This window comes from Rhinolophus sinicus, chromosome 4 (genome assembly GCF_057876585.1).
Source record: "Rhinolophus sinicus isolate RSI-liver-muscle chromosome 4, RSI-T2T, whole genome shotgun sequence".
NCBI classification, from domain to species: Eukaryota; Metazoa; Chordata; class Mammalia; order Chiroptera; family Rhinolophidae; genus Rhinolophus; species Rhinolophus sinicus.
The window spans coordinates 75,280,528-75,308,030 of NC_142504.1; the positions used below are offsets into that span (position 1 = coordinate 75,280,528).

General features: G+C 35.9%; 1 protein-coding gene and 1 pseudogene across 4 annotated transcripts in view; one reads left to right on the top strand and one right to left on the bottom strand.

The window, feature by feature from the left end:
* Window positions 1–27,503, top strand: part of YES1 (YES proto-oncogene 1, Src family tyrosine kinase) — a 72,966-nt gene that overhangs the window by 2,908 nt on the left and 42,555 nt on the right. The gene's annotated exons all lie outside the window — the stretch shown is intronic.
* On the bottom strand, window positions 11,279–11,394 carry LOC141567069 (U6 spliceosomal RNA; annotated as a pseudogene).

The following is a 27,503-nucleotide window of genomic DNA, read 5'->3' on the forward strand; positions in this document are numbered from 1 at the left end:
GCCTGGGCTGTCCTTTGCAAACAGGATTAGTCTTACTATATCATAATTATCATATAACAGCTAGTGTATGTAACTATTTTGACATATAAATAACATTGTTAATGTTAATATTTTGAGGGAAGACAGCAGGTTTTACTAACTTTAATTCCTCTTTAGCTTCTATATGGTAAGTGACAAAAAGGTAATCAAAAGGTTTATTAAAGTAATGGATACTGTTCTGTCATCAAGTATAAAATATACCCTATTTTTTTGAGAAAATTATGTAACATGACAGTTAAAACTCAAAATTAACTATGTCACCAGAGTAGTAAGTCTTGACTTTTATCCATTTTCAATTTTCTGGACCAGTAATTCTTTAGATCAGTAATTTCAGCCTTACTTTTGATATTATTAAGGAGGTAATGAAATTCTCCGCATAAAATAAGTTTTTGTTTACTTAAGTTTTATGAAGATGTGTCGTAAAATGAGAGTGTTTTGTTTCAAAAAAGAGCAAATGACAATATGGCATAGGAGTTTAGAAAATGCTGAGAATCATTGCATTATGCTACTTAACTTGCTTTATGTAATGGCTTGCTGTTTTAGTTGCTTTGCATTTTTGTAATGTAGAGTTGAAGAGATCACATCTTTGCTAAATTCTTATATCACAGGAACTTTCAATCATGTTATAAAGGTGATGTTTGTGGTACTGGCTTTATAATGTGAATATTTACAGGAAGTTTTAGTTAAGATCTTCCATTGTTCAGAACCCAACATGGCTTAGGTCACCTTCAGTTCAGATTCAAACAGGTCTGTAATACAAAGACAAGTTCCTCTAGTGAAGTAAAACTGCCTTTCTTTAAAGGAAATAATCTGTTCCTATTAAAGTATCTTGGTATCTTATTGGTAGTGTGTACGGCAGTTTGTGTGTGGCTGTGGCAGGGTATGTATCATCGCTTTTCTCCTCTCAGCTGCTCCAGTGCCACAATTAGGCTGAGTATTGCTCAGCTGCAGCTGCTGGGTGATTATGAACCATCCAGCTCCTGTCTAAACTCAGAGGCAGATTTAGCAAAAGGAGCTATAGTAACAGCAGAGGGTGAGAGGGAAGAGCCGGCCCTGCTGCCAGTATCATTTTAACATGTCTGTATGCCGAGGAATCCTTGGCTGCAGCAGCACTACTGTTGTCTTGGAATTAGCAGGTTTGATAGCAACATAGCCCAGTTTGGATTGGCTTTACCTGGTGTTACGCTTTCGGACCTTGAATCTCACTCCAGGAAACAGAGTACAAGATAAGGCACCAATGAGGTACTTTGGGACTGAGTCATAAGCCTCTGTGCCCTGGATAGCAATGCCCTCTGGTTTTCCTTGTTTGAGTGTATCTCGTACGAGTATGTTACTGCAGGTTCCCTGAAGCATATAGCATCTACTCCATGCTGCTTTAAGCTATGTCTTTTAGAAATGCTGCTGCTCTTACTGTTGTTTGGGGGTGGCAGGAGAGCTTATAAGCAAGCAAGTTGTTTGGAATCCCTACTTTATCTCAGGAAATGGGAGACCTTCAAGAGGGATCATTTCTAGAACTGCTGCATATGGCACGTCCTCTGTGGCTGTCTGAATTTTGCAAGTAAGAACGCTAGATTCTTTTTCCTGTTCTTCCTTTATTCCTGGGGTGTGAGAAAAGATGTACATCAATAAACATAGATACAGTATCATCTAAATATGGCAAGCCCCAGACTGGAAGATGCCACAAGCAATTTTTGCTGCTGCTGAAATGTTGCTGTTTATAAACATGCCGAGCAAAGAGCACAGCATCTTGTCCTCTCTTTTACCACTACTGTTGGAAAATCTACAGAGACAATTCCTTTTACTAATCCTGGCTTTGAAACTTGGTGGTTCAGGGTTTGCCTAATTGTGGATGGGGTATAGAGCATATTGGGAGAAGGAGCACTCAAACTTGTATGATGAGAAGGAAGGGAGACGTATGGAAGACTGTACTCTTGAACATTAACGGGTACACAGTCATTATAGCACATACTTAGCAAGACATTGGTGTATTGACTCCCTCTTTCTGCTCCCACAGAACTCTAATTAAGAGCACATTTCTCCTTGCATTATAATTATGTCTTTCAATGACTATGATATACTTGATCTAGTGTTCACAGTGGCAAGGAACTCTTTTACATGAATCTTTGCGAACAGTCCCTAGTAGAATAAATGCCTCATAACTTTTGAATTGTATATAAGCACATGGCTCTGCATATATATGATTTTATGGATAACAGACTTCTTCCAAACACAACACCTCTACCAAAATTTTCTAAAACTAGCTTAGTGCTTTTTCATAAGCTAATGTTAAAACAAATTTTTTAGACTTTTTGTTTTACTCTCAAAGTTTTGTTCTAGAAAATGATTTTATAAAACTGTTTAAACACCTGCAACTGTGAATTTGAAGGTAATTTTGATATTTCTAACGTGAACAGGAAACTCTCTGTAGTTGAGGTTACACTAGTCTTTAATAGTTTATTTTTTTTAACGTTTTTACTATTTTAGTGAATATAGAAAGCCCATGCTTTCTATATTCTAAAATACATTTGGTATCCTCTCATGTTACTACTGACAGTATTATAATTATGACTCATGTTCATATATTCCAAAGAAAAAGAAGTCCTGATTTTCTTGACGTAATGTGTGTAAAAGAATGCATAGTTCATAGGATATGTCTGCTGGTTATTGGGGGTGGGGGTTGGAGACAGGAAGTACTGAGGAAAGGCCTGGCCGCTGAAACTTAAAGATTGTCTGGTTTCATTCAGCCTCTGTTCCTAGCAATATGTAAACTCTAGGTTTCCTAAAATTAATTACAGAGGCTAGTCACTTACTTAATTTTTAAACATAATTTTCAGTTTTTTAGCATTAAGTAGAAATTGAGGTGGGGTGGAGAAAGTTGGTGGCTTTTGCTGCGTATTGATACTTATAATTGTTCCATAGCAAGTTTATTGATTTCTAACTTTTAGTCTGATGCAATTAGTATTTTACAGATAAGGCTACTTTTAAAATAATAACAGGCATTTGAAAAGAAGCAGAGAAGGCAATGTGGTGTAATAAGGAAAAGACTAAATGGTAGAAGACCATCTATATTTTAATTTCACTTCTGACACAGAAGAACTATGTGGCCTTAGTCAATTCAGTAAAATCCCTAGGCCTCAGTTTCACCGTTTGAAACAAGAGGTAGTTAGGCCAATTGGTTTCTAATACTCTTTTATCCTTATATAAATAAATGTGTGGTTCTACTATAGTTGAAGGGTTTTTTTTGTTTGTTTTTAATTTTTGTTGGGGAATATTGGGGAACAGTGTGTTTTTCCAGGAACCATTAGCTCCATGTCAAGTTGTTTTCAATCTAGTTGTAGAGGGCGCAGCTCACTGGCCCATGTGGGAATCGAACCGGTGACGTTGGTGTTATGAGCACTGTGCTCCAACCACTGAGTCAACCGGTCGCCCCAGTTGAAGTTTTTATACTGATAAAAATTTAAGAAAATATTTCAGAATCTGGAATTTGAAATAAAATAGATATCAGATAAGTAAAAGCTACAGTGAAAAAGTGACCCATAAACTTGGCATTGAATTTTCTCAAGCAAATGCAGTGTTATTCCATTCATTAAGTGGACATGTGGTGTGAAAAATACTATGCTAGTTTTGATATTATGAAAATGATTGCAGCATGACTGCTCCCTTTTAGGAATGCACATTGGGTGGAACTGGCTATGATTATGAGGCTGTTATAAATTTTGTAGATTGGTAGATCTTTTTAGTGTGATAATACATTACAATACTTCTCTGGTTTTTGATGATTTTAGTTTGTGATGCCTGTGAAAATTTAATAAATCCCTTTGTACCAGATAGATTTAGCCTCAAGTAAACTGATTCAATTCATTTGATGTTTTTCTAGACGTTAGTTCATTACAGGTATTTGTGACTGATATACACAGGCTCCACAACACCTACATAGAAGTTTTACTATAAGAAGGCAAATTTGAAAGCAAGGCTTTAAAAAAAAAATCAGATTTATTTCGCGGTAAAAATTAGAAAAATAAGAATGTATTCATTGAAGCAGATAGTTGTGATGTTGGTTAACAGTAATCATGACTATTTGGATGACACCTTTGCCACATTGTATCAGGAAAATAGCCACTAACATGAAAACATTTCACTTTTTTAATTTACAAAAGTGCAGAGGAATTGTTCTGGGTATTTTCCTTTAACATATGTAGTTAATATTTAGAATAGAATAAGCATGGGAATTGGAAAATAGTTTGCTTTATAAGGTTTGCAAAATAGATTTGATAAAAACAAATAAACAAAAATTGTAAGTAGATTGTGTTCCCAAAGTTTGCCAATCATTTGTTTGAAAATCAAAATCTTTTTCCAGAAAAAGTCTTTCCTGTAAGGTTAGCCTTTTTGGTTATATTTATAGGCAGCCCATTAGAGTTTATGTGTAAAAATCTAACAGGTTTAAAAGTATTTCAATGTAAATGTATTCTAATTGATTTTCAGGTTTTGTTTGCTTTTTTAAATCTGCTGAGTTCTTGAACAGATAAAATATTCAGCTTACTAGATGCTGCGATTATAGTGAATGAACCCATAGTCTTGCTAATCACCCTCTCTCCCCACCTTCCCAGCTCCTCACTACTTAAAACTCACTCTGTTGTGAGTTCATATTCAGATGCTAGGACTCATCCAGCGAGGCGTTGCTGTTAAGCTGAATTTTAAGCACAGAAGCCTCCCTAGGTTTTCCCACTCTGAAGCCTGCCTCGCACCCTAACCCTATAGAACAGTGTGAGGAGTGGGAAAGCTTCAAAAGATTGGGAGTGAGAAACAAAAATGAGGAAAGTAGAAAAGGGCTTGGGAAAATGAGGAGTGGATGTAATATGGAATTTGTAATTTTCCCTTTTGTGTCCTTTTTTCTGTTTCCCACTAATTTACTCCTTTTAGGCATTGGGTAAGGAAGGAAGAAAGCCTGTTCTCTGACAAGTGTTATGCCACACATTTATATGCATTATCAAGTTAACTTAAATCTTTGAAATGCCTTTCCAAAATATACAGAAAAACCGTGGATGAGATAGGTATTTATTATACACGAAGAAACAGGATTAGAAAGTATATATAATTTGCTAGGTCACATGACTAGTGATTTGGGTAGAACTGAATTTGAATTTGAGGCTAACTGACAGCATACCTGCTCCCTGTAAGGCAACTTCTTTAGGAATAAGAAGTATTGATGGAAAGAGGATTTCTTGTCTTTTTTTTCTCCCCCTTAAATTGTACATCTGTATTGGGGCTAGAAATTTTCAGTCACTTACACTTTTTTTTTTTGTAGAAGTAGCTTTCTGGTGCATATTTCTTAATAGATGTCAAGGTCAGATATTATATGAGCTGAAGAAGGTTATTACACTAACTAAACTGTGTCAAATGCTTTCCTTTTGTAGGTTTGGGTTTGTAATGGAAAATTGATATACTAATTTCAAAACATTCCTTATCTCTTTATAAAGTAAGATGTTAGCCCCAGGTTAACAGAGACAGTGTTCGGGTGTTTTTCCAATCAGGTTTCTTGTTTCCTGTCTAAATTTAATTCATCAAAAGAACAAGAAAGCATGCAAAAGATGGGTTATTACACTAAACTATAGTAAATGCTGGCCTTTTGTAAGTTTGGGTTTGTAAAGTACATACGTAGTCTGTATTTATGTAGTCAACCCCTCTCTCTCCCTCCTCCTCCCTCACTTCCTGCCTCTTTCTCTCTCTCTCTCTCTCTCCCTCTCTCTCCCTCTCTCCCTCTCTCCCCCTCCTCCCCCCCCCCCACGCACACATCTAGTCTTCTGACTCAAAGGCTGGCTCAAACTTCTGTACAATATTGTCTTCATATCTACTAATTATATCATTTGTTCCTAGATGAGTTAGTAGAAATAGAGGGAAGGTCTGCATTGTCTAAATGACTCTCCATTACATTTTAGACAAATGCTGAAGAAAGAGAGCACACTTACTAATTTTACCTGTCAGTAGGATGGAATTTCGTACCCCTTGGTACAGCTTCATCAACCATTCAAAACTTCACTTCCTTCTCGAGGAAACAGTGGTATTCTTCCATACTGGCTTGTTCCTATAAATCTTATTGTTACGTGAATTTTTCTCTCTCAGGATGAAGAGTCTCATCTAAAGCTCCAAATGGAAATTTTGTTTGCTGCTCTTGCCACTATGTCACATTCCATTGACAATGATTTCCTTCACCACCTTAGAAGCCTTTTTTTCTTTGGCTTCCTTTTATTTTTTCAGTTGTATGTAAGAGTGCACCCTTTGTCCTTTCTAATAAGCTGGAGCATTATTTTCTGGTGGGAACACTAACTTGATGTTGTAGCATTATTATTTCCTATGCAATATCTACAGTATAACTCCTTCACACATCACTCCAACAGTTCCATCATTGCCCATGTGTATTAAGTCTGCATAAGGGTTGGCAGATAGGTGTTAAGCTCTTGTGCCAAGTCTAAATGATAGGAGTGGCTGCCACTAGAATGTAAGTTCCATGAGAGTAAGGATCTTTGTTTTGGTTACAGAAGTTATTCCAAGCATCTAGAACAATAGCACATAGTAGACAATTATTAAATATTTTTAAGTATAGGAAAGTGCACCAGTCTGTCTGCTGGCAGTTTTTGCCTACCATGGGCATAGGAGAAAGGAATGGCAGCAAATAGCTAGCTCCTCACTAAAAACTCATGCATTAGCTGCTGATGCTTGTTCCTCAAGGCTTCTTGGAGCGGCGGGCCTATTGCCGAACTAGTGGCATTAACACTCAGAGTGAATTCAAATAAACTTTCTACTTCAATCTGGTGGAGATACTGAGGTTTGACTTGGCAGTGACTTGTAAATGTTAAAGAGCAGTAACAAAAATATGTACTTACAGTAAGTGGGTTCCTTTCCTTTATATCTTATTTTCTAAATATATCCAGCAACCATGCTTCTTAAAAACTCTGACACATGTTAATAGTCCTTACATTACATTGATGTAAGCAAGTCACATGCATATGTCTGGTTGTAAGTAGAGCCGGAAAAAGTAGTCCTTGGCAGGGCAGCTACCTACCAGTGACAACCATAAGAGGGGAAGATGAATTTTTGTGGGAAGGTAGCAGCTGTTTCTGCCACATAAGGGAAAAGGAAGTAAACCAATAGTTAAACAAGTTAGACATCTATATAGAAATACACTATTTGGTTGTATAAACATGTTTAGAATATTTATTTGAAAGGTGTGGACATAGATGGTATCTTCTTAATTTAAGGCAAGAATACTAGTACATAAGTAAACTAGTTATGATGGAAAATGTAAAAAATTGCAACCCCTTTTGGAAGTGTGTTTTTTTTTTTTAAATATAAGCAGAGAATCTGGAAAAATTTAATTTCATGTTTTAGGTGCCGTGTTTCCCTGAAAATAAGACCGGGTCTTATGTTAAGTTTTACTCCAAAAGACGCATTAGGGCTTATGTTCAGGGGATGTCATCCTGAAAAATCATGCTAGGGCTTATTTTCTGGTTAAGTCTTATTTTTGGGGAAACATGGTAGTGAAGGAAGCTATAAGGATATGTGCTATTTTACATGCGTATATATTTCTCTAAAGAAGATATAACTGGCCAATGGACTCATAAAAAGAAGTTCAACATCATTAATCATCAGGGAAATGCAAATCAAAACCACAGTGAGATATCACCTCACACCTGTCAGAATGACTATTAGCAAAAAGACACAAAATAAATATTGGTGAGAATGTGGAATAAAGGGAACCTTCATACACTTGGTGCAATTATAAATTGGTGCGGCCACTATCAAAAACAGTACGGATATTCCTCAAAAAATTCAAAATAGAACAGGCGTATGACCCAGCAATTCCACTTCTAGGTATTTAACCAAAGAAATAAAAAACACGAATTCAGAAAGACATATGCATGGCAGTGTTCATTGCAGCATTATTTACAATAGCCAAGGTATGAAAGCAACCTAGGTGTCTATTGACAGGTGAATGGATAAAGATGTGGTATATGTATATACAATGGAATATTACTCAGGCATAAAAAGAATGAAACTTTGCAATTTGTGAAAAATCGATGGATCTAGAGGGTTTTATGCCAAGTGAAATAAATCAGATAGAGAAAGACGATCATATGGTTTCACTTACATGTGGAATCTGAAGGACAAAGCAAATGAGCAAGCAAAACAAAACAAGGCTCAACTGAACAAACTGATGGTTTACATAGCACTTTTGGTGATTAAGAGAAGGCAGTAATTTAGCCAGAGAGGAGGAGTTTGAGGGGATGGGCAAAAAAGGTGAAGGGGATTAAGAGGTACAAATTTCCAGTTATAAAACAAGTCACAGGGATGTAATGTACAGCATAGGGAATATAGCTACTAATACCATAATAACTGTACGGTGGCAGAAGGGTTACTAGACTTGTGGTGATCACTTTGTAAGGTATATGTATGTGGAAGCATTGTGTTGTGTACCTGAAACTAGTATGATATTGTATCTCAACTATAATAAAAAACAGAAAACCAACAACAACAAAGTATTTGCTATTTTGAACTAAATTAGGACCCATAGGAAAAAGTTAGTGATATGTAAATTCTAGAAAGAACCTTTGGAGATAGGCACCATGTTATTGTGGGTTTATATTAAAAGTAACAGGAAAGGTAATTCTGGACTTTAAGGAGTTGTATGTCCTAGAGCAGGGGTGTCCAAACTGCGGCCCGCCATCCATTGTTAATTGGCCCACAGCAAATTCCAAAAATATATTTTGTTTACTTAAATAAACCAGGTGAGGCAATACGTACTTTACCTCGAGTGAGTGGCCCGGCTGTTTGTGTATTTTACCGTATATGGCCCTTGGTGAAAACCGTTGAAAAAAGTTTGGACACCCCTGTCATAGAGTTTAGGAAACATTAGAAAACCAGAGTTTATGATTTAAGATTCTAATGGGCAGTATACCACCTAAAGGAATAAAAAGTCTAAAAATACCCCAAACTTATTATATGAAAAGCTTAGGAAGCACTTTGGTGGCGGAGCACATCAGAGTAGAATGGGGATTGTAGTAACTGCATTTACATAGCACTTTTAATGATTAAGAAAAGGCAGTAAATAGCCATGTGAAACAATTTGGTGGGGATAGTGGCGTGTGGAAATTATGATGGAGCTAAGGCCCCCCAATCTCACCTCACACCTCTGCTTCCCCCCCACTCCCTTAGCCATTCCAACTGGGGCTTAGTTTTTATTTTTGAATTAAAAATGAGTAGAAATTAAGTCAAAAGGAGGACCTTGCAATAAAGATCAAAGTAGAAGAGAGGGTCAAGAACCTCTTAGGATATTGTCAGAGCATGAATAGGATTTTTAGAATGATTGATGCTTAGAAGGAGAAACTAATGACAACATAGATGATTCTTAGAGATAAAGTCACATCTAGAAGTAAGATGGCAGCCCCAGATCCACAACTTAGGAAAGTTGAAATAATAGATAACAGGGAACACCTAGCATGTCTTCTTTTTTTATCTCCTAATTTCTGTACGAGAGGATGCTCTTTAAGTTAGCAAAGCTAGAAAAAAAGAATAAGAAATTAGATAGTAGCTAGTAAGAGGGCATCTAGCTTTAATTGATTTTAAGCGTCTGGGTCTAGAAGAATTCTATCTGAAGGTTCTGAAAAACATTTCTGATATTCTCAGAGCCCCACCAGTAACAGGGAAATCATGGGGACAGGTAGACCTCTTGAAGAAAGAAAACTGATTAAATGATTTCTTAGAAGATGGATTTTAATAAATGCAGACACTGAAAGTTGCCTTTAATTCCTGACAAAATTCAATATCAGTTTATTAATCAATTATCATTTATAAACAATTGGAGGGTTATAAAGGTAATTTTTAACAGTCCAGCCGTGCTTTCTTGAATCAATGAACCCACCTGTGTGGTTCCTGCGGGTGAGTAGTCGAATCCCATAAGCTTAGTTTTCTTTTTTAAGAGTAGGGATCAGTGATTCCTTTTCTACTTTTTTAAGTCTTTCATTTTCCTCTTTGTAATTAAGTCATCTAATAACGTGATAGACTTTTTTTTTTAAATCTTTTTTATTATATTCAGAGGCAGGGATATTAACAGGTTCTAAACTCTTTTTATGTATTTTCAGATTTTTAAAAAAGGAGATTGAACTGGAATATATAAGCATGCCTATTTATCCCATAATCTCAGTGAACATTGTTTTATTTTTGTTATATATATGAATAAAGATGCCTTAAAGTTATTTCAGTTTGCTTTTTTTAAAAAAAATTTTTTCTTGGGGTGACAGTTGTTAGTAAAGTTACATAGATTTCAGTACAATTCTGTATTACATCATCTGTATATCACATTGTGTGTTTTCCACCTAGAGTCAGTTCTCCTTCCATCACCATGTGTTTGATTCTGTTTAGCCTCATTTATTCCCCCACCCCCTACCCCCCTTACCCTCTGGTCAGTTTGCTTTTTCATTGAAGGCTACTTTTCTATGTGATGAACTGCTTGTTCATAACCTTTGCCATTATTGCTATTAGGTTATTTGTCTTTTTCTTAAAGATTTTTAGGGAATCTTCATATACTATGGATATTAATTGTCTTCATATCTCTGCTTGTCTTTGTTTTATCTAATATTTTTTTTTGTTAGTTACAGGTATAGAAAACAATGTAATAGTTAGACACACCCCTCACAAAGTGATTGTCTAATATTTTTATCTTAAAAATAATTTTCCTTTTATAATTTCTGGATTTTGTGTTTTAAGAATACTTTTCATAGTTGATGGTCATTTGAAAATTCTTTGTACAGGTTTTTGTCTTACATTGCAAATAATTTAGCTTTTGTGGAATTTGTGTTTATATATCTTGTGGCATGAGCATCCAATTTTGTCTTCACTAATTATTAAATCTATCCTTTTCCCATTTATAACATTTACAGATTCTTCTATTGTAAGGCATGTTTCTGGGCTCTCTTTTCCATACATTTACTTGTTTATTCCTATGCCAGTATCACATAGGTTCTGTGTGGTGAGGAGGATCTTGACCATGATAGAATAGAAAGAGCAGCAGCTAATGTGTATTAAATATTACCTGCTGCCAGTCACAGTGATAAATACTGTAGCATATTGTAACTAACTCATCTCTCAAAAACCTTATGTGTTAGGTATTCTTTTTCCTTTGAAAATCTGGCTTAAGTGTTCTGACATGTAGCCATTTTATTTAATGAAAAGATTTTCTATAAAAATAAACCTGGAACACTTCACGAATTTGGGTGTCGTGTCATCCTTGTGCAGGGGCCATACTGACCTTCCTTGTATCATTCCAGCTTTAGTACATGTGCTACGTGCCAAAACAAGCACTGAGTTAGGTATTCTTAATATCTTTATTTTTACAGGCTTTGAGAAGTTACATTTATTCAAGTTACAGGCTAAGACTGTAATCAGCTCCCTGACTCCAGAGCCTATACTCTTAACCTTGAGGTTGTGATTACTAATAGGACAAATCTCATTTTTCTTTTTCAAAACTTACTTAACTATTTCTATGCATTTACTTTTCCATATGAACTTTATTGTGATTTTGATTTAAATAATATTTAAATTTATTTAGGAAGAGTGGACATCTTCATAATAATGGATCTTAACGTTTAAAATTAAGTGGTATGTTTCCATTTCTTGAGGTTCTTTATAGCCTGCAGAGTTCTATTTTCTTAATATAGACTTGGAATATTTTTTTCTTCAGCTTATTCATAGATATTATTTCCTGTGTGGTTTTAAAAAACGTATTTAGAAATAATTTCAAAGTTACAGAAGGTTGCAAGAGTAGTACAAAGAATGCCTAGATCTCCCTTCACCCAGATTTACCAATTGTTAATATTTTGCCACATTTGATTTTTTTCATTCCCTCCTGAGCGTATGTGAATCAGTGTTCCTTTCCTCCCACCGCCACTTGAAAGTTAGTTGCAACACGGTTTTTCTGTACCCTGAAGTACTTTAGTGTGTATTTCCTAAAAACAAGGACATTTTTCTTAAACTACCAAAGAATAGTTATCAAATTCAGGAAGTTTAACATTGCTGTAATACAGTTATCAAATATACAGTTGTTGTGTATTGTGTTCCCCCAAAATGGTTTACGTTCTAACCCCCAGTACCTGTGAATGTGACCTTATTTGGAAATAGGGTCTAAATCAAGTTAAGAGGAAGTCATATTGAGTTAGGTGGACCCTAATTCAATATGACTGGTCTTTATGAGAGGAGAATGCTGTGTGACAACAGGCAGAGATTGGACTGATGTCCCTGCAAGCCAAGGAACCTCAAGAGTTGCCAGCCCGAGTCAGAAGCCAGGAAGAGGCAGGAAGGATTCTGTCCAGAGCTTCAGAGGAGCACCGCCTTGCTCACACCTTGTTCCTTAACTTCTTGGCTCCTTAGATGCCCCAAACCAACTCTGTCAGGTTTTGGCTCTCAGTAAAAAAATAAGAAACTTTTTCCTCTATGCCTTTGAAGAGATTAATGAGCACAGGATTAATTTATTTTTTGTGTTGGATAATTTACCTGTGAAATATATAACATTAGTGTTTTTTTGATGGCTGTTTTGATACGATTTAAACTGTTTTCATGCTCATTGATTTATCTAGGTCTCCTATCTTTTAACTAAGTTAATTTTATTTGTGTTTACCTAAATAGTCATCCTTTCCATCTAGTTTAAACTTTATTATCAGAGAGTTATACAAAGTTTCCATTTATAGTCTTTTTCACATTCTCAATGGTTCCAGCACTCTTCTCACACCTAATAGTGTGTATCCTCCCTTTTGTTTCTCAAGAGTAAGTGTTGTGATTTATGTATTTCATTGAGTTTTGTTTTTAAATCATATTGAAATTTTTTAATTATAATGAAATAAAAGAAAAATTAATGAATTAGAAATAGCAGGAAAAAAACTCAAAATGATTTATAAGTAAAAATCTTTTTGGGTTTCTTTGGTTTTTGTTTTTCCCTTGTATTGTTTCCTTTTTAGTAATAGGTGTATAAAGCTATGGATTTTGCTCTCAATACAGCCTTTTCTGTAGCTCATTGATGTGGTAGAAAGTTGTTTTACAATTTCGTGTTTCCTTTTTGACACGAGAGTATTGATTGTACCATGAAATCTTTATGTACTCATGAGTCATAAACATTATCAAATCTTCATATCTTAAAGGAGATATAGATAACTAGTAAATTATTCTGATGTATGTTAATTTACTATGGATTAAATTTATTTTTACTTAGTCTTTTTGTCTCCACTCCATTTAGTTAAAGAAGCCAGATGCATATGTCAATTTGTTGACTAATATTTATCTTTTGGGTCAAATTCTAAACACTGATGAGGAAAAGGATCTGTTATTCAAATTCTTTAATTCAACTTCTTAAAAAAAATTTACATCTACTCTCAACAAGGCACAATATTAATTGAGCTTTTTTAGGAGATAAAAAGGAAATTCTGTTCTCTCCTGCTTATCAATTAGGTATACTAGCTCTTTAGATAACTGGAGAGAAATATTGTACTGGAGGTTTAAAGTTCAATGGCAGATCAAGAGAGAAATGCACATCCAGGAAAGGGTTGGTGGAGGTGGGATTTGAGTAGTAGGGTTTGAAAGATAAATAAAATGGACATTATATAAGGAGCTGATAATATGAACAAAGATAGAAGATGGAGAAGGCAAGATGCTTTCTGGTTATATCTAGTCAGGAGCTGTGCTTTGAGCATAGGAATAAGGGGTCATATACTTAAAAGTGGTGGCTCTCAAACTTCACTTTGGCTGCTTATCTATCACCTAGGATGTCTATTAAAATGTAGGTTCCTAAGTTCTACCTCCAGAAATTCTAATTCAGTAAAGTTGGACTGAGAGTCAGGAATCTTCATTTTTAATAGATACCTCAGGCTATTACACATTTCTACAACTTGAAACTTTAAAGATGGTCAGTTTGACACAGTGGTTAACCCCTGGAGCTCTGTGGAGTCTTTAAGTGCCTCACTTGTATAACTTTGGACATGTTACTTAACCCTCTGTGTAGCAGGTTCTACATTTGTAAATGAGGAAAAGTAACAGTAATTGCTTTTTAGGATATTTTAAGAATTGAATGAGATAATTTTGCGTAAGGGCTAAACACGGTGGCTGTATCATTATAATTATTCAGTAAATGTTAGCTGCTGTTTTTGTAGTTATCACCTAATTAAAGAAATATATTTTTATTACCAGATTTTAATTCAGTTCATTCGTTATTTTACCCTACTTGCTTAATCAGACTACTTCCTGGTATATTACTTTGTGTTTAGTTACTTCCTTTACTCATTTATTTATCAAAAGCATTTTGAAATGTAGTGAATGTGTACAATATTAGATATATAAAATATAAATGTCATAACTACATGTTCTCAGTTTGTTCATATTATTGATTATTGTTTTGGTAATTGATAACTAAATATCTGGTTAGCAAATTCAATACTTTTCTATTTGGGGCAAGATAATATAACAATTCATTTGAGTAAATTTTAATTCACTTAGAAAGCAAAAGTGATATAGAAATCATCGGGCTTTATTCATTTAAGGATATAATTTTAAAATAAAAGTTACACTTAAAAACATTTAAAAAGTATAACAGTTTAGATTTTTTTCTTTAAAATTCATTATTAGGGAAATTTGAGAGTATCATAATTTTTAAAAAGCAAACTTTTCACTTATAGAAATCTGTCGTTATTGAAATATTCATATATCGTCGATTCTGATTATTTGTGATAGTCGTATTCTGGAAAGTCACTGTGAACTCTGAGTTAGTGAATACTGAACCATTGCACCTAGAGAAAATGCAAGGTCAGATTCCCACGAATCTCTGGTTACATTTTCATCAACTGACTAGTACATAATCTTGTTTTGTATGTGCTTCTGTTTAAAGACACCTTACTTAATATATATTGTTGCTTCATTAACACTGAACTCACAAACAACACTATAACACATGTCTGAATGAAACTTATTTAACATGGATTTTCTCGGAAAGGCACATCACAACCTTCTTGAACTAGGAACACTAGACAGCATTTCAGCACTAACACCTGGGGACCATTTTAAACAGTGACATCACCAACAAAAAGCACAAAAATGCAAACAAAAAGTGGCACTAGATAGATTGCAGGAAGGAATCCTTACTTGTTTACAGTATCAGAGACTTGTTTGACCTGAGCTGGGGATGTGTGGATCTGGCAACTCAAATTTTTCACAGCTCTATGCATGTCTGCAAGTGATCACAAAAGTACCTGAAACTAATATAAAATAATACTGAATGTCAACTATACTTGAAAAATAGTCATGGAGATGTAAAATACAGCATAGGGAATATAGTCAATAATGTAATAACTATGTACGATGTCAGATGGGTAATAGATTTATTGGGGTTATCACTTTTTGAGGTATATAAATGTCTAATCACTACGTTGTTTTGTACACACCTGAAACTAATACAATATAGAATATTGTATGTTAATAGTAATTGAAAAATAAATTTTTAAAAATTAAAAAAGTGCCATGAGCATTGATTTAGGTTACAAATAAATCTTAGCAGGCAGGCTAATTTGCAAATACGAAATCATGATAATGACGATTTATTAATGACATTCTTATAGTAGTGAATATTACAGAATGTCTTCTAGGCTAACTATGAAAAGAACATGGTGCATTTGAGGATCTAAAAGAAATTCATTATGCAGGGGGGCATAGAATGCAAGATGAATGGAAAGTGATGATCCAAGAGAGGGAAATAAAGCAAATCATGCGGGGCTTTCTATTTCATATTGAAGAGTTGAACTTCATATTGGGAGCAAGAAGGCCGGGCCATTGAAGACTCTTAAAACAGATTATCTTTTTAGAAAACTCATTCTTCACAGTACAGCAAGAAAAGACAGGAGAAACTAACAACAGAGGCATAGAGGTCAGTTAAAACTTTTTCAGTAATCCAGACAATAAATGAATAGTAGCCAAAGGAAGTAGTAATTCGTTGAGGGAGAAGTGGAAGAGTTTTGGAGATTACAGGGTAGTCTAATCAGGTCTTGGTGACTGATTGAATGTATGGGGCATGGGAGGGGTATGAGTTAAAAATGACTCAGATTTCTGACTAAGGCAGCAAAGCAAGGTAGATGGAGAGCATTGTACTTTTCACTGAGGCACGGGTGACAGAGAAGGAAGGGTAGGTTTTGATGGGAAAGATGACATGTTCCCTTTTGGATGTGGTTAAATTTGAGATCCCTAGATTCCAGTGGATGCCTGGTGGATAGCTGCACCAGCTAAAAGAATCTCCCATAGTGAGTGGATATTTTGAAAATATGAGAACTAATCTTTTATCTTCACCCATTATGTTTCTGGAAGAGAATGCCTGTAAATGTCTATTAAATTGATATTTTAGAAAATCTAATCTGCGAGACTTTTTCCGTTAATGTAAAAAGTAAAATCATGTTCTCTTCCAACATATTGCTAGAAAGTATTTCTTGTCTTTGCCATTCTATTGTGTAATTACCATTATTCTGTAGACTTCTATTTTTAGAAGGAAAAAACAGGCCTATTTAAAGGCAAAATTGGTATTTAATACATCTTTTTACATAGTAAATATCCAGAGAATTATATTGGCATTGATTTTAAATGAAACAAAAGCTAAGATAATTGAATAATAAACATTTAAGTACCTAATGAATGGCAAAACCATAGCTTTTTGCTTTTTTTTTTTTTAATTATTGATGACAGGACAGAATTTTCCTAACATTAAAAATTAAAAATACTTTAAAAATGTATTTGGCAATTAAAATTTTGAAACAAGCATTTAAAAACTATTAAATTCTAACAAAACCAAAATAAACTATTTCATGTAGTAATACAACATTTTGCTTGAGAAAGGATATTAGGTAGCAACATAAGCTAAAAAGAACAGTGTTTTAAAAGAAAGTGGTTGTAACTCTTGTATATCTAAAATTATTTCATAATTAAGTTTTTTATAACGGAAAAAGAAAGTGATTTTGAACATACATAATATGCACAAGTTACAATTCTTGGATACTAATCTGAACTTATTTTTAAAAACTTGTTTCTTATTCCTATTACTAGAAATAGTAGCTTGAGTATGAGAGGTGAGGATACAGCTTCTGTAATTCCTGAGAAGAGGCTAGTGGTTTAACAATGCAGTACTTGCTTCAAAAGGTATCAGAAATCAAAAAGGTTCCTAACCTCTGAGAGCTGTAACGGATTAAACTGATTTAGTTCTTGCCTTGCTTCCCTAAAGTCATCTCCAGCCATGCTCCCCATCATGTGACTCATTTTGGTTTTTCCAATACACCGGATTATTGCTTGCTTGTTGCTCCTATTGCCAAAAACTCCCTCTCTCCAGATATTCTGCACTAATTTAATTTTCAGAGTTGTGTATTTGACTATATACGAATTAAACTTTTTAAGTTCAATATCTATTGACTAAGACGTATATTGAAACTCAGGATATTGTTACAGCAAAAGCATGGTGGAAATAAATACCCCAGGAATTTGGGGAAAGTCAAAGAGTTGTGTGTCAATTTTATAAACTGATGTTTCTAAAAATGTGTATATATATTATTTCTTCTGTTTAGTGTTAAAGAGATAAAAACAGAAGGGACATATATGTACATTATTATAGAAATAATTGCCTGTATATTTTTAAGGTTTAAAACTACAACTAAAGAAGAATCCATACAGTGTCAGAGGAGCGTTTAGTTGACCTAAGGACTTGAAAGTATCTAATTGTTTACTGTGATTTGCTGGTCAAAAATCTTGATAAAGGACAATAGGTAAATTGTGAAAGTCTGAGAGGATAAAATTTTTTTAAATAGGTATAAAATCAGTTTATTTTTTTCAAGAGTTGATTGAATTTGTAGAGGGATTGATGCCTAATAACTATTTTATAAGTGCCTTTCTACCAACAAACTTTAATAACTGCCTAAAGTGGCCAAAATTAACTTTTACCTGGGATCTTCATAATTCAGCTGTTCTATGTTAATTTCTTTTTTTTAATCTTGGGGTTTGTAAGTGATTATTTTTTATGATAACTTCTAACAATACATTTTAAGTATTCTTTACATATTCTTTATATTAGATCCTTTTTCATATGGCTGATTCTATGCCAGATTTCACCGAAGAAACCATGAGACCATGAGGAACCACCAGGAATTCAGAATGAGTTGGCTTACTTTTTCTTTAAGGTCAATTGCTTGTATATCTAAAATGCAAAAAAAAAAAAAAAAAGAAAAAGAAAGAGAGAGAGAGAGAGAGAGAGAGAAAGAAAGAAAGAAAGAGATGGTAGAAAATTACAATCAGTGAGCCCTGAAAGCTCAGTTTTCCATTGCTCACATTTTCTATTCTTCTTTGACTCTTGGAAAATTAAGTTCTTTGTTTGCTTTTACAAGACAAAGTGCACGCCCTTTAGTAGTCTGCTGTTTCCTCCTCTCTGCTCTGTTTTCTATTCTTTCTTGATCCTGCCTATCCTTTGTGCTCTATGCGAAAGGGAGGGGACTTAGAAATGAAAGTTAGAGAAAAACCATTGGCTAAGTTTATGGCCTATAGAGCACCATGACCTATGTAGATTGATCGTTTTGTATTTTATGAAATGAAGTCTATTACTTCTCCAGAATTTCTGAAAGATTTAAAACTTGTAGTTATAAATTGGAACCATCTGGGCAAAATTCCAAATTAGGGCCTTTGTTCCCCTGTTGGATACAACAAATAGTGGTACAATTAGTTAGCTTGCTAGAGTTGGTTTATAGAAATAATGTACATTTAAATGTTTTTTTTTAAGAGTTCAAAAGTATGTTAAATCATGAGAATTTTGAATCACAAACGACTGATTAGGCAACATGGTCAGCATGGAAAGGAACAGGATCCACATTTTCAGTTGGATTTATGTTCTAGGTGGAGCAGTGAAGCCAAGTGCCAGTAATGTAACATACTCTGAAGGGCTAATATTTAATGACTTATCAAAGAACAGGAAATCTTATACAGGGCTTCTCTAGAGGCTGTGTAGGGTGATGGGAATGATGCAGCATAGACCTCAGAAGACTCAGTTCCCTAGTTGTGCTCATTTTTAACTTCATCTCCTTGAGCAAGTGACTTAACCTCCCCAGGCTTCAGGTTCTTTAAATATGTATAATATGTAGAGATTATCCCTACTCTTTTCCTGCTAGCATACTAGGATTATTATGGGATCAAATCAAATAATAAATATGTTGGAAACAAAGCACCATCAAAGTGTAAAATATTTTTTAAAACAAAAGACCTTTAACACACAATACAGTGTCAAGTGTTATCTGTTAATGATTGAGCCCAGTGCTCTTAAAAAATTATTTCAGATTTGTTCCAGCTCTTCTAAATGTACTATTAGAAGCAGGTTATGATACACTATAGGGTAATTCTGAAATGGCCATGTGATGTAAAGTTGAAAAACTTTTATTTGATTTAAGGAATCGATAATTTAGGAAATGGTTGGAAAACCTACAAGTATTTCTAGAACTCTTTGATATGCTCGGCCCTTTGGGGACAAATATTAAGCAGGTTGTTGGAAAGAATTAGTCAGAATCAAGTTACAATTCAGTGAGTTATTCTTCCAACAAAAATTAAATGGATGCCCATATATCTAAAGCAATTTGTGTTAAGTAGAGGAGATACCGTGTTTCCCCGAAAATAAGACCTAACTGGAAAATAAGCCGTAGTATGCTTTTTCAGGATGGCATCCCCTGAATAATAAGCCCTAATGCGTCTTTTGGAGCAAAACATAAGACCCGGTCTTATTTTGGGGGAAACACGGTATAAGATTCTTTCCCTGTTGCTATCTATTATGGCGTCATCTTTCCCCTTCTTATTCTTTCATGTTATACTTCAACACTGAACTACCATGTTTCCCCAAAAATAAGACCTAGTTGCACAATCATCTCTAATGTGTCTTTTGGAGCAAAAATCAATATAAGACCGGTCTGATTTTACTATAAGACTGGATCTTATATAACATAATATATGCCTATACGTTATACTTAATAAAGTTGGAAAATATAATTTGCCCATTCTTACATTCTGGAAAAGAGAGACAGCATTATCAAAGTCATCACCATCAGAGCAGACATTAGTGTATGTCAGACACTGTAGATGCGTTACATATATTCTCATTTAATCCTCACAAAAATTCTTTAGCCTTACTTTCATTATTAGCATTTTACAGGTGAGGAAACAGCCACAAAGAAGAGGTTGAGTAAGTTGACAAAGCTCACCTAGTTACTAAGTGGTAGACTCAGACTTTGAACCCAGATGTTGTCTCTAACGTCTGTGTTCTTAACCACTATGCTGTACATCCAGTAAACAAATCACAAAACAGTCTGTGCTCTCAACCCTCATGTTTTGCATAGTGAAAAAATGTATGAAGAAAAATACAGCAGATTAAAGGGGAATAGGCAGTGCTCTAGGAATGCTGTCCTGCTGCTTTGCGTAGGGTGGTCACGGAAGGTCTCCTTGAGAAGGTGCTATAGTAGCACAAAGACTTAAAGAAGCTGAGGGGATGAGCCGTTCAGGTATCTGACAGAAGAACTTTACAGGCAGAGAGAGGAAGACTCAGTGGCCAGAGATGGGCATATGCTTGGCCTGTCTGAAGGATAATAAGGCCATGTTCCAGAATAGGGGCAAGTAAGGGCAGAGTAGTAGGAGATGAGGTTAGAGAAGTAATGGGGGCTACATAGTAGGATCCTAAAGGGAATTGTGAGAACTTTGGTTTTTTACTGTAAGTGTAATATGAAGTCTTTGGGAAAATTCTAGCAGAGGAGTGATGTGAAATGATTTATGTTTTAAAAGGATAACTCTGATACTTTGAGAAAAGCCTGTAAAGGGTGTAAATGCAGGAACAAGGGAGACCATTCAGGCTATTGCAGTAATTTACTGCTTTTAGACATCCATGTGGGAATATTGAGTAGATATTAAAAAACTAATCTGAAGGATTTCTGGTCAAGATAATGGAGTAGGTAAATACTTCGCTTACCTCCTCTCACGACCACGTCAAAATTACAATGAAACTACAGAACAACCATCACTGAGAACCACCTGAACTCTAGCTGAACTGAAGCCCTACAACTAAGGACATACAGAAGAAGCCACCTCGAGACTGGTAGGAGTGGAGAAGACGCGGAATGGGCTGGTCCCACACCCTTATGTGACCATTAAAAATTGGGAGGAATATCTTAACTGCAGATAAGTGAGGGATCCCAGCCCCACACCAGGCTTTCCAGCCCAGGGTTCCAGTGCCAGGGAGAGAAGTCCCTATAACTTCTGGCTGTGGAAATTAGTGGAGATTGCAGCTGAGTGAGATGAGGGCAGCTGGAGTTGCAGGTGCTCCTCTTAAGGGGCCCTCACATGAACTCACTGACAGACTCACTCACTCTGAGCTCTAGCGCTGGGGCAGCAGCTCAAAAGGCACCAGAGACATAATGGAGAAGAATTGAGTTGTCTGTCTTCAGGGTGACAGCTGGAGGGTCAGCTTTTTCCAGATGGAGGAGCTGGCGGAAGCCATTGTTTCTTTGTTGAGCCCTCCCCCACCCAGCATGCAAATGCAGGCCACCACATCTGAGTCTCCATCAACCTGGCTAACACTTCATTTGCCCTGCCTGAGGTGATTGCCAGAGATCCTGCCCCTAGAACTTTTGGCACACCCAACTCACTTCCAGTGGCTTTTCCATACAAACAGCCTGTCCTGGCTCATGCTGCAGACTTTCCTAAAAATCTCTCAAAGGTTCGCAAAACCCAGACAAGCATTATCTGGCTTTGGCGTGTTCCATAACTCTTACTCAGCAGCCCTAAGTTCGGCAGTAATCAAAGCCGATGTTGGTTTGTGGCTGGGCCTTTTGAGGCACCTCCAAGCCCAGCACAGTGGTGTCCAATCTGTGGGTTGCTTTATGGCTCATGCCATGTGGCCTCAGGCAGAGCACAGGCTGTGGCTCAACTAGGCCTGTGGTAGGGCCCCTCCTAGGAGGCCCTGGGAACTGGCATGCCTAGAATCTCGCTTCAAATCAAGCTGGAGCATCACCTGGCCACCTCCAAGGGCAACACACTGAAAGGGCAGATTAGGCAGGCACCAGGACCCTGCTAAAGCAAATTCTGACCAGTAGGGTCAGCCCCCTGCACAGCAGCTCCTCCACTGTAGTCAGGGCCAGTCCTCACAACCAATCAGCTTGAGGGTGAATCCCTCACATTGACGTGCAAACAGCAACCAAGGCTCAACTACAGTAGGAGGGCACACACCCACACAATGGACAAACACACCTGGAGCACCCGGCTCTGGTGACCAGGGGGACTGCAGCACTGGGCCCCATAGAACACCTACTATAGAAGACCACTCTACTAAGACCAGGAGGCATAGCAGTCCTACTTAATACATAGAAATAAACACAGGGAGGAAGCCAAAATGGGGAGACAAAATAAACACGTCCCAAAGTACCAGAATGTGGGACGGCAGAAAAATAACTGAACATAATGGAGGCAAACAATTTACCAGACACAGAGTTCAGCACACTAGTTACAAGGATGCTCAGTGATCTCAGGGAGAACTGCAGTAAAGTGATAGGAAACATAAGAAGAGATAGAAAACAGAAAGGAACCAGTCAGAAAGAATACAATAACTGAAATGAATACATTAGAGAGAATCAACAGTAGATTAGATGAAGCAGAGGATCAAATCAACAATTCAGAAGATAAGGTAGCAGAAAACACCCAAACAGAACACCAAGAAGAAAAAAGAATCCAAAAAAATTGGGTAATTTAAGGGCTCTCTGGGACAACCCCATGCATACCAACATTTGCATCATAGTGATACCAGAAGGAGAAGAGAGAGAGCAAGGAATTGAAAACCTATTTGAAGAAACAATGATAGAAAACTTCCCTAACCTAGAGAAGGAAATAGATGCACAAGCCCTGGAATCATAGAGAGTTGCAAAAAGATGAACCCAAATAGGCCCACACCAAGATACATCATAGTTAAAATGCCAAAGGTTAAAGACAAAGAAAGAATCTTAAAAGCAGCAGGAGAAAGCAGTTACTGACAACAAAGCTTTCATAAGACTGGCAGATGATTTCTCAACAGAAACTTCGCAGGCGAGAAGGGATTGGCAGGAAATCTTCAAAGTGATGAAAATCAAGGACCTATAACCAAGATTACTCTGCTCAGCAAAGCTGTCATTTAGAATCGAAGGACAGATAAAACCCTTGCCAGACAAGAAAAAGCTAAGGGAGTTCATCACCACCAAACCAGTATTACAAGAAATGTTAGAGAGACTTAAGATAGAAGAAAAAAAAGAAAAGAAAAAATATGAATAGTAAACGACAATAAGTACTTATCTATCAACAATTACTTTGTTTTGTTGCTGTTGATTTTTTTTTTTTTTTTCAGTTTCAGGTGTACAAACAATGTAATAGTTAGACCTTTACAGCCTTCACAAAGTGATAATTCCACTCCCCCAGTCTACTACTTCTCTGATACTGTATATATCAGCAATTACTGTAAATGTCAATGGATTAAATGCTCCAATCAAAAGACAGAGTGGCTGAATGGATAAGAAAACAAGACCCTTACATATACTATCTACAGGATCTGCCTCACTTCTGATCAAATGACACACAGACTGAAAGTAAAGGGAAAAAAGATATTTCAGGAAAATTGCAACAAACTTAAACTTGAAGCAATACTTATACCAGACAAAATAGACTTTAAAACAAAGGATATAACAAGAGACAGAGAAGGACCCAGTAATCCCACTTCTGGGTATTTATCTGAAAAAAAAACAAAATGATACTTATAGGGGACATATGTTCATTGCAGCATTGTTTACAATGGCCAAAATGTGAAGGCAACCTAGGTGTCCCTCAGTGGATGAAAGAATAAAGAGTAGGTGGTACATATATACAATGGAATATTGCTCAGCCGTGAAGGGAATGAGTTCTTGCCATCTGCTGCGGCATGGATGGATCTGGAAGGAATTGTGCTGAGTGGAGTATGGCAGACAGACTAAGACAGATGCAAATTGATTTATATGTGGAGTCTAAAGAACAAAATGAGCAAACAGAATGGAAACAAGCTCTTAGATACAGAGAATATTTTTATGGTTGCCAGATGGGAGGGGGGTTAGGAGGGTGGGTGAAAAAGAAGAAGGGGTTAAAATATATAATGATGTATTATACAAATGGACACTTGTAACCTATATAATTTTACTAACCATTGTCATTCCAATAAATTTAATTTAAAAAGTACAAATTGATTGTTACAAAGTAGTCATGGGGATGTAGGGTATAGCATAAGGAATATAGTCAATAACATGGTAGCAACTATGGTGTCAGATGGATACTAGATTTATCAGGTGATAGATGGGAGGGGGTTGGGAGCAGGGTGAAAAAGGTGAAGGGATTAAGAAGTACAAATTGGTAGTTACAAAATAGTCATGGGGATGTAAAGTAGAGCATAGGGAATATAGTTAATAATACGGTAATAACTATGTATAGTGTTAGATGGGTACTAGACTAGCTGGGAGGATCACTTTTAAACTGTATAGATGTCTGGCCACTCTTCTATACACCTAAAATTAATATAAAATAATATTGAATGTCAACAGTAATTGAAAAATTTAAAAGGTCAAGGGAATAAGGTTCTAATTTCCAGGTATAAAATAAATAAGTCATGGGGATGTAATGTACAGCATAGGGAATATAGTCAATAATATTGTGATAGCATGGTATGGTGTCAGATGGTTGCTGGACTTATGGTGATCACTTCTTGAGGTATATAAATGTTGAATAACGATGGTGTACACCCGAAACTAATAGAATATTGTATGTTAGCTGTATTTTAATAAATATTAGAAAAAATCTGAAATTCAAGTAAGATAACCAGAAACCCATAAAGATGTAAATTTGATAATCATCGATGTATAAATGGTATTTAAAGATATAAGACTGGCGATACCACCAAAGGAATGAAGTGTAGATAGAAAAGTTCTTTCTATAGCACTCTGTTCTTAGATGTCAGGGAGGCAAAGGAGACTGGGAAGAAGCAGTCGTCAGTAAGACAGGGAAAAGTAAAAGTGTGTGTCCTGGAAACCAGGTGGAGAGAGCATTTTAAGGAAAAGGGATTGGTCCCTGTGTTGAACGCGGTTGATAGGTCAAGTGAGATAAAGGCTGAAAATTGACTTGGATTTAGCAATTTGGGGATCATAATGGGCAGTTTTAATGTAGTGGAAGCAGGAAGCAAGGTGAAAAATCAAGAAAATTCAGATTATATTTTAAGCAAGTATGAGAAACAGGAAAGTTGGGATAAATTTTTCTAAAATAAGTGTGATGTGTGGAAAGGAGAAAAGTGGGAAACTTGAAATGGATAGGATTATGAAAGCCCAGAAGTTGGAAAAGAATGTGTGACTATCTTAAATACCTGGTAGCATTTCTTCTTATTGTCACTACCCTGTTAATCTTTCATTTTCTACAGGATTTTGAAAGAAAAGTAAATGTAATTGTCCAGGTTTTCGAGTACAATAATTTACATCTTTGGGGGGGGCATGACAAGACAGCCGTGTTAGAAATAGTAAAGGGGCCATTTGATTTCTCTGCTCCTGAAAATTTACCCCATCAGCAAAGCTCTTGATATTTTTAGTTTCATTCTTCCTTCTCTTGCTCATTATCCAGGAAAGATGAGAAAGTAGTTCTGGTGTGATGAGGGATCAAGGTAAAACTTTGCGTGTATTAACCTGACTCTACCTTTTGGTAATGGCAGGTGACTTAGTTGGGCTAGATCAGCATTAAACTAATCTTCCAGACCTCTGAGTTCATCTCCATTGAAGAAAACAAAAATCTAACGCAGAAATTTGTTTCAGTTAGAAAGATTTTCACTTTTAGTACATTTTGCTAAAATGTGTATCTACACTAGCTATTAATGCAAGAGCTTATGCTAAACATACCAGTCACCATGGTGCCTTCTAGGCCCACAGTCTCCTAAGGAGACCGTAGTGTGAATACCTGATAGCCAAACCATAACTGGTCAGGTTAGGGCAGTTATATGGCAGTTTGTGTTCTTTTGCTTTTACTCTTGTTCATGCCAGTGCAAACTCAGAAATAGGCGAATCAGGCAGGACTGTGGGAGATTAAGGGAACCTGGAATAGACCATAAATAAATCAAAATTATAAGTAAGCAGAAGTCACGAAGTTAAGAACAGCTATCCCAGTAGAGAGTGAAGTAGTTGGTTAAAGGATCAGGCATACAGAAATAGAGATACTGAATTTATATTGTGATAGGAAGGCAATAAGCTCCTAACAAAGCAACGATTACCTACTATTAAGACCTACATTTACATTGCAACACCAGCCTTTTGGAATTAATGTGTATGATCCGATTGTTCTGTAGTTTCTGAGTTTTATGATGTTCTTGCCGCTTCGCTATTACCACTTTTATCTTTAGAATAAACCCCATCTGGAGTCCAAGAGAGCCTAACTAACATTAAGCTGAGTATAAATTTAAGACTTACCAAGCGGGTACATAAGGAAATGATACTTTATTTTTTATTTACTTTTATTCCCATCCCTTCCAGTTTCTCCCCTCTGTCAAACATCAGCTTGTTCTCTATATCTATGGGTCTATTTTTGTTTTGTTTTATTTGTTTTGTTTTTTAAATTCCACTTATAATTGAAATCACACGGTATTTGTCTTTCTCTGTCTAACTTGTTTCACTTAGCAGAATACTCTCTAAGTCCACCCATGTTGTCTCAGATAGCAAGATTTCATTCTTTTTTATTGCTGCATGATATTCCTGTGTCTCTCTCTGTGTGCATATGTACACATCACATGTTTATCCATTCATCTGTTGATAGACATTTAGGTTGCTTCCATATCTTGGCTATTACTAGTAATGGTGCAGTGAACATAGGGGTGTATGTATCTTTTCAAATTAGTGTTTTTGTTTTCTTTGGATGAATACCCTGAAGTGGAATTGCTAGATCATATGGCAGCTCTATTTTCAATTTTGGGGAGACTCTCCATACTGTTTTCCATAGTGACAGTACTAATTTACAATCCCACCTAACAATGTATGAGGGTTCCCTTTATTCCACATCCTCGCTAGCACTTGTTATTTGTTAATTTATTGATGATAAATTACAGGTGTGAGGTGATACCTCATTGTGGTTTTAATTTTCATTTTCCTGATGATTAGTGGTATTGAGCATCTTTTCATATGACTGTTGGCCATTCATATGTCCTCCTTGGAGATATGTCTGTTCAGGTCTTCTGCCCATTTTTAAATTAGATTTTTTTTTTGGTGTTAAGTTGTATTAATTTTTTATATATTTTTTATATTAACTCCTTATTAGATGTATCATTGATGAATATCTTCTCCCATTCAGTATAAAATACCATCAACAAAAAAAAA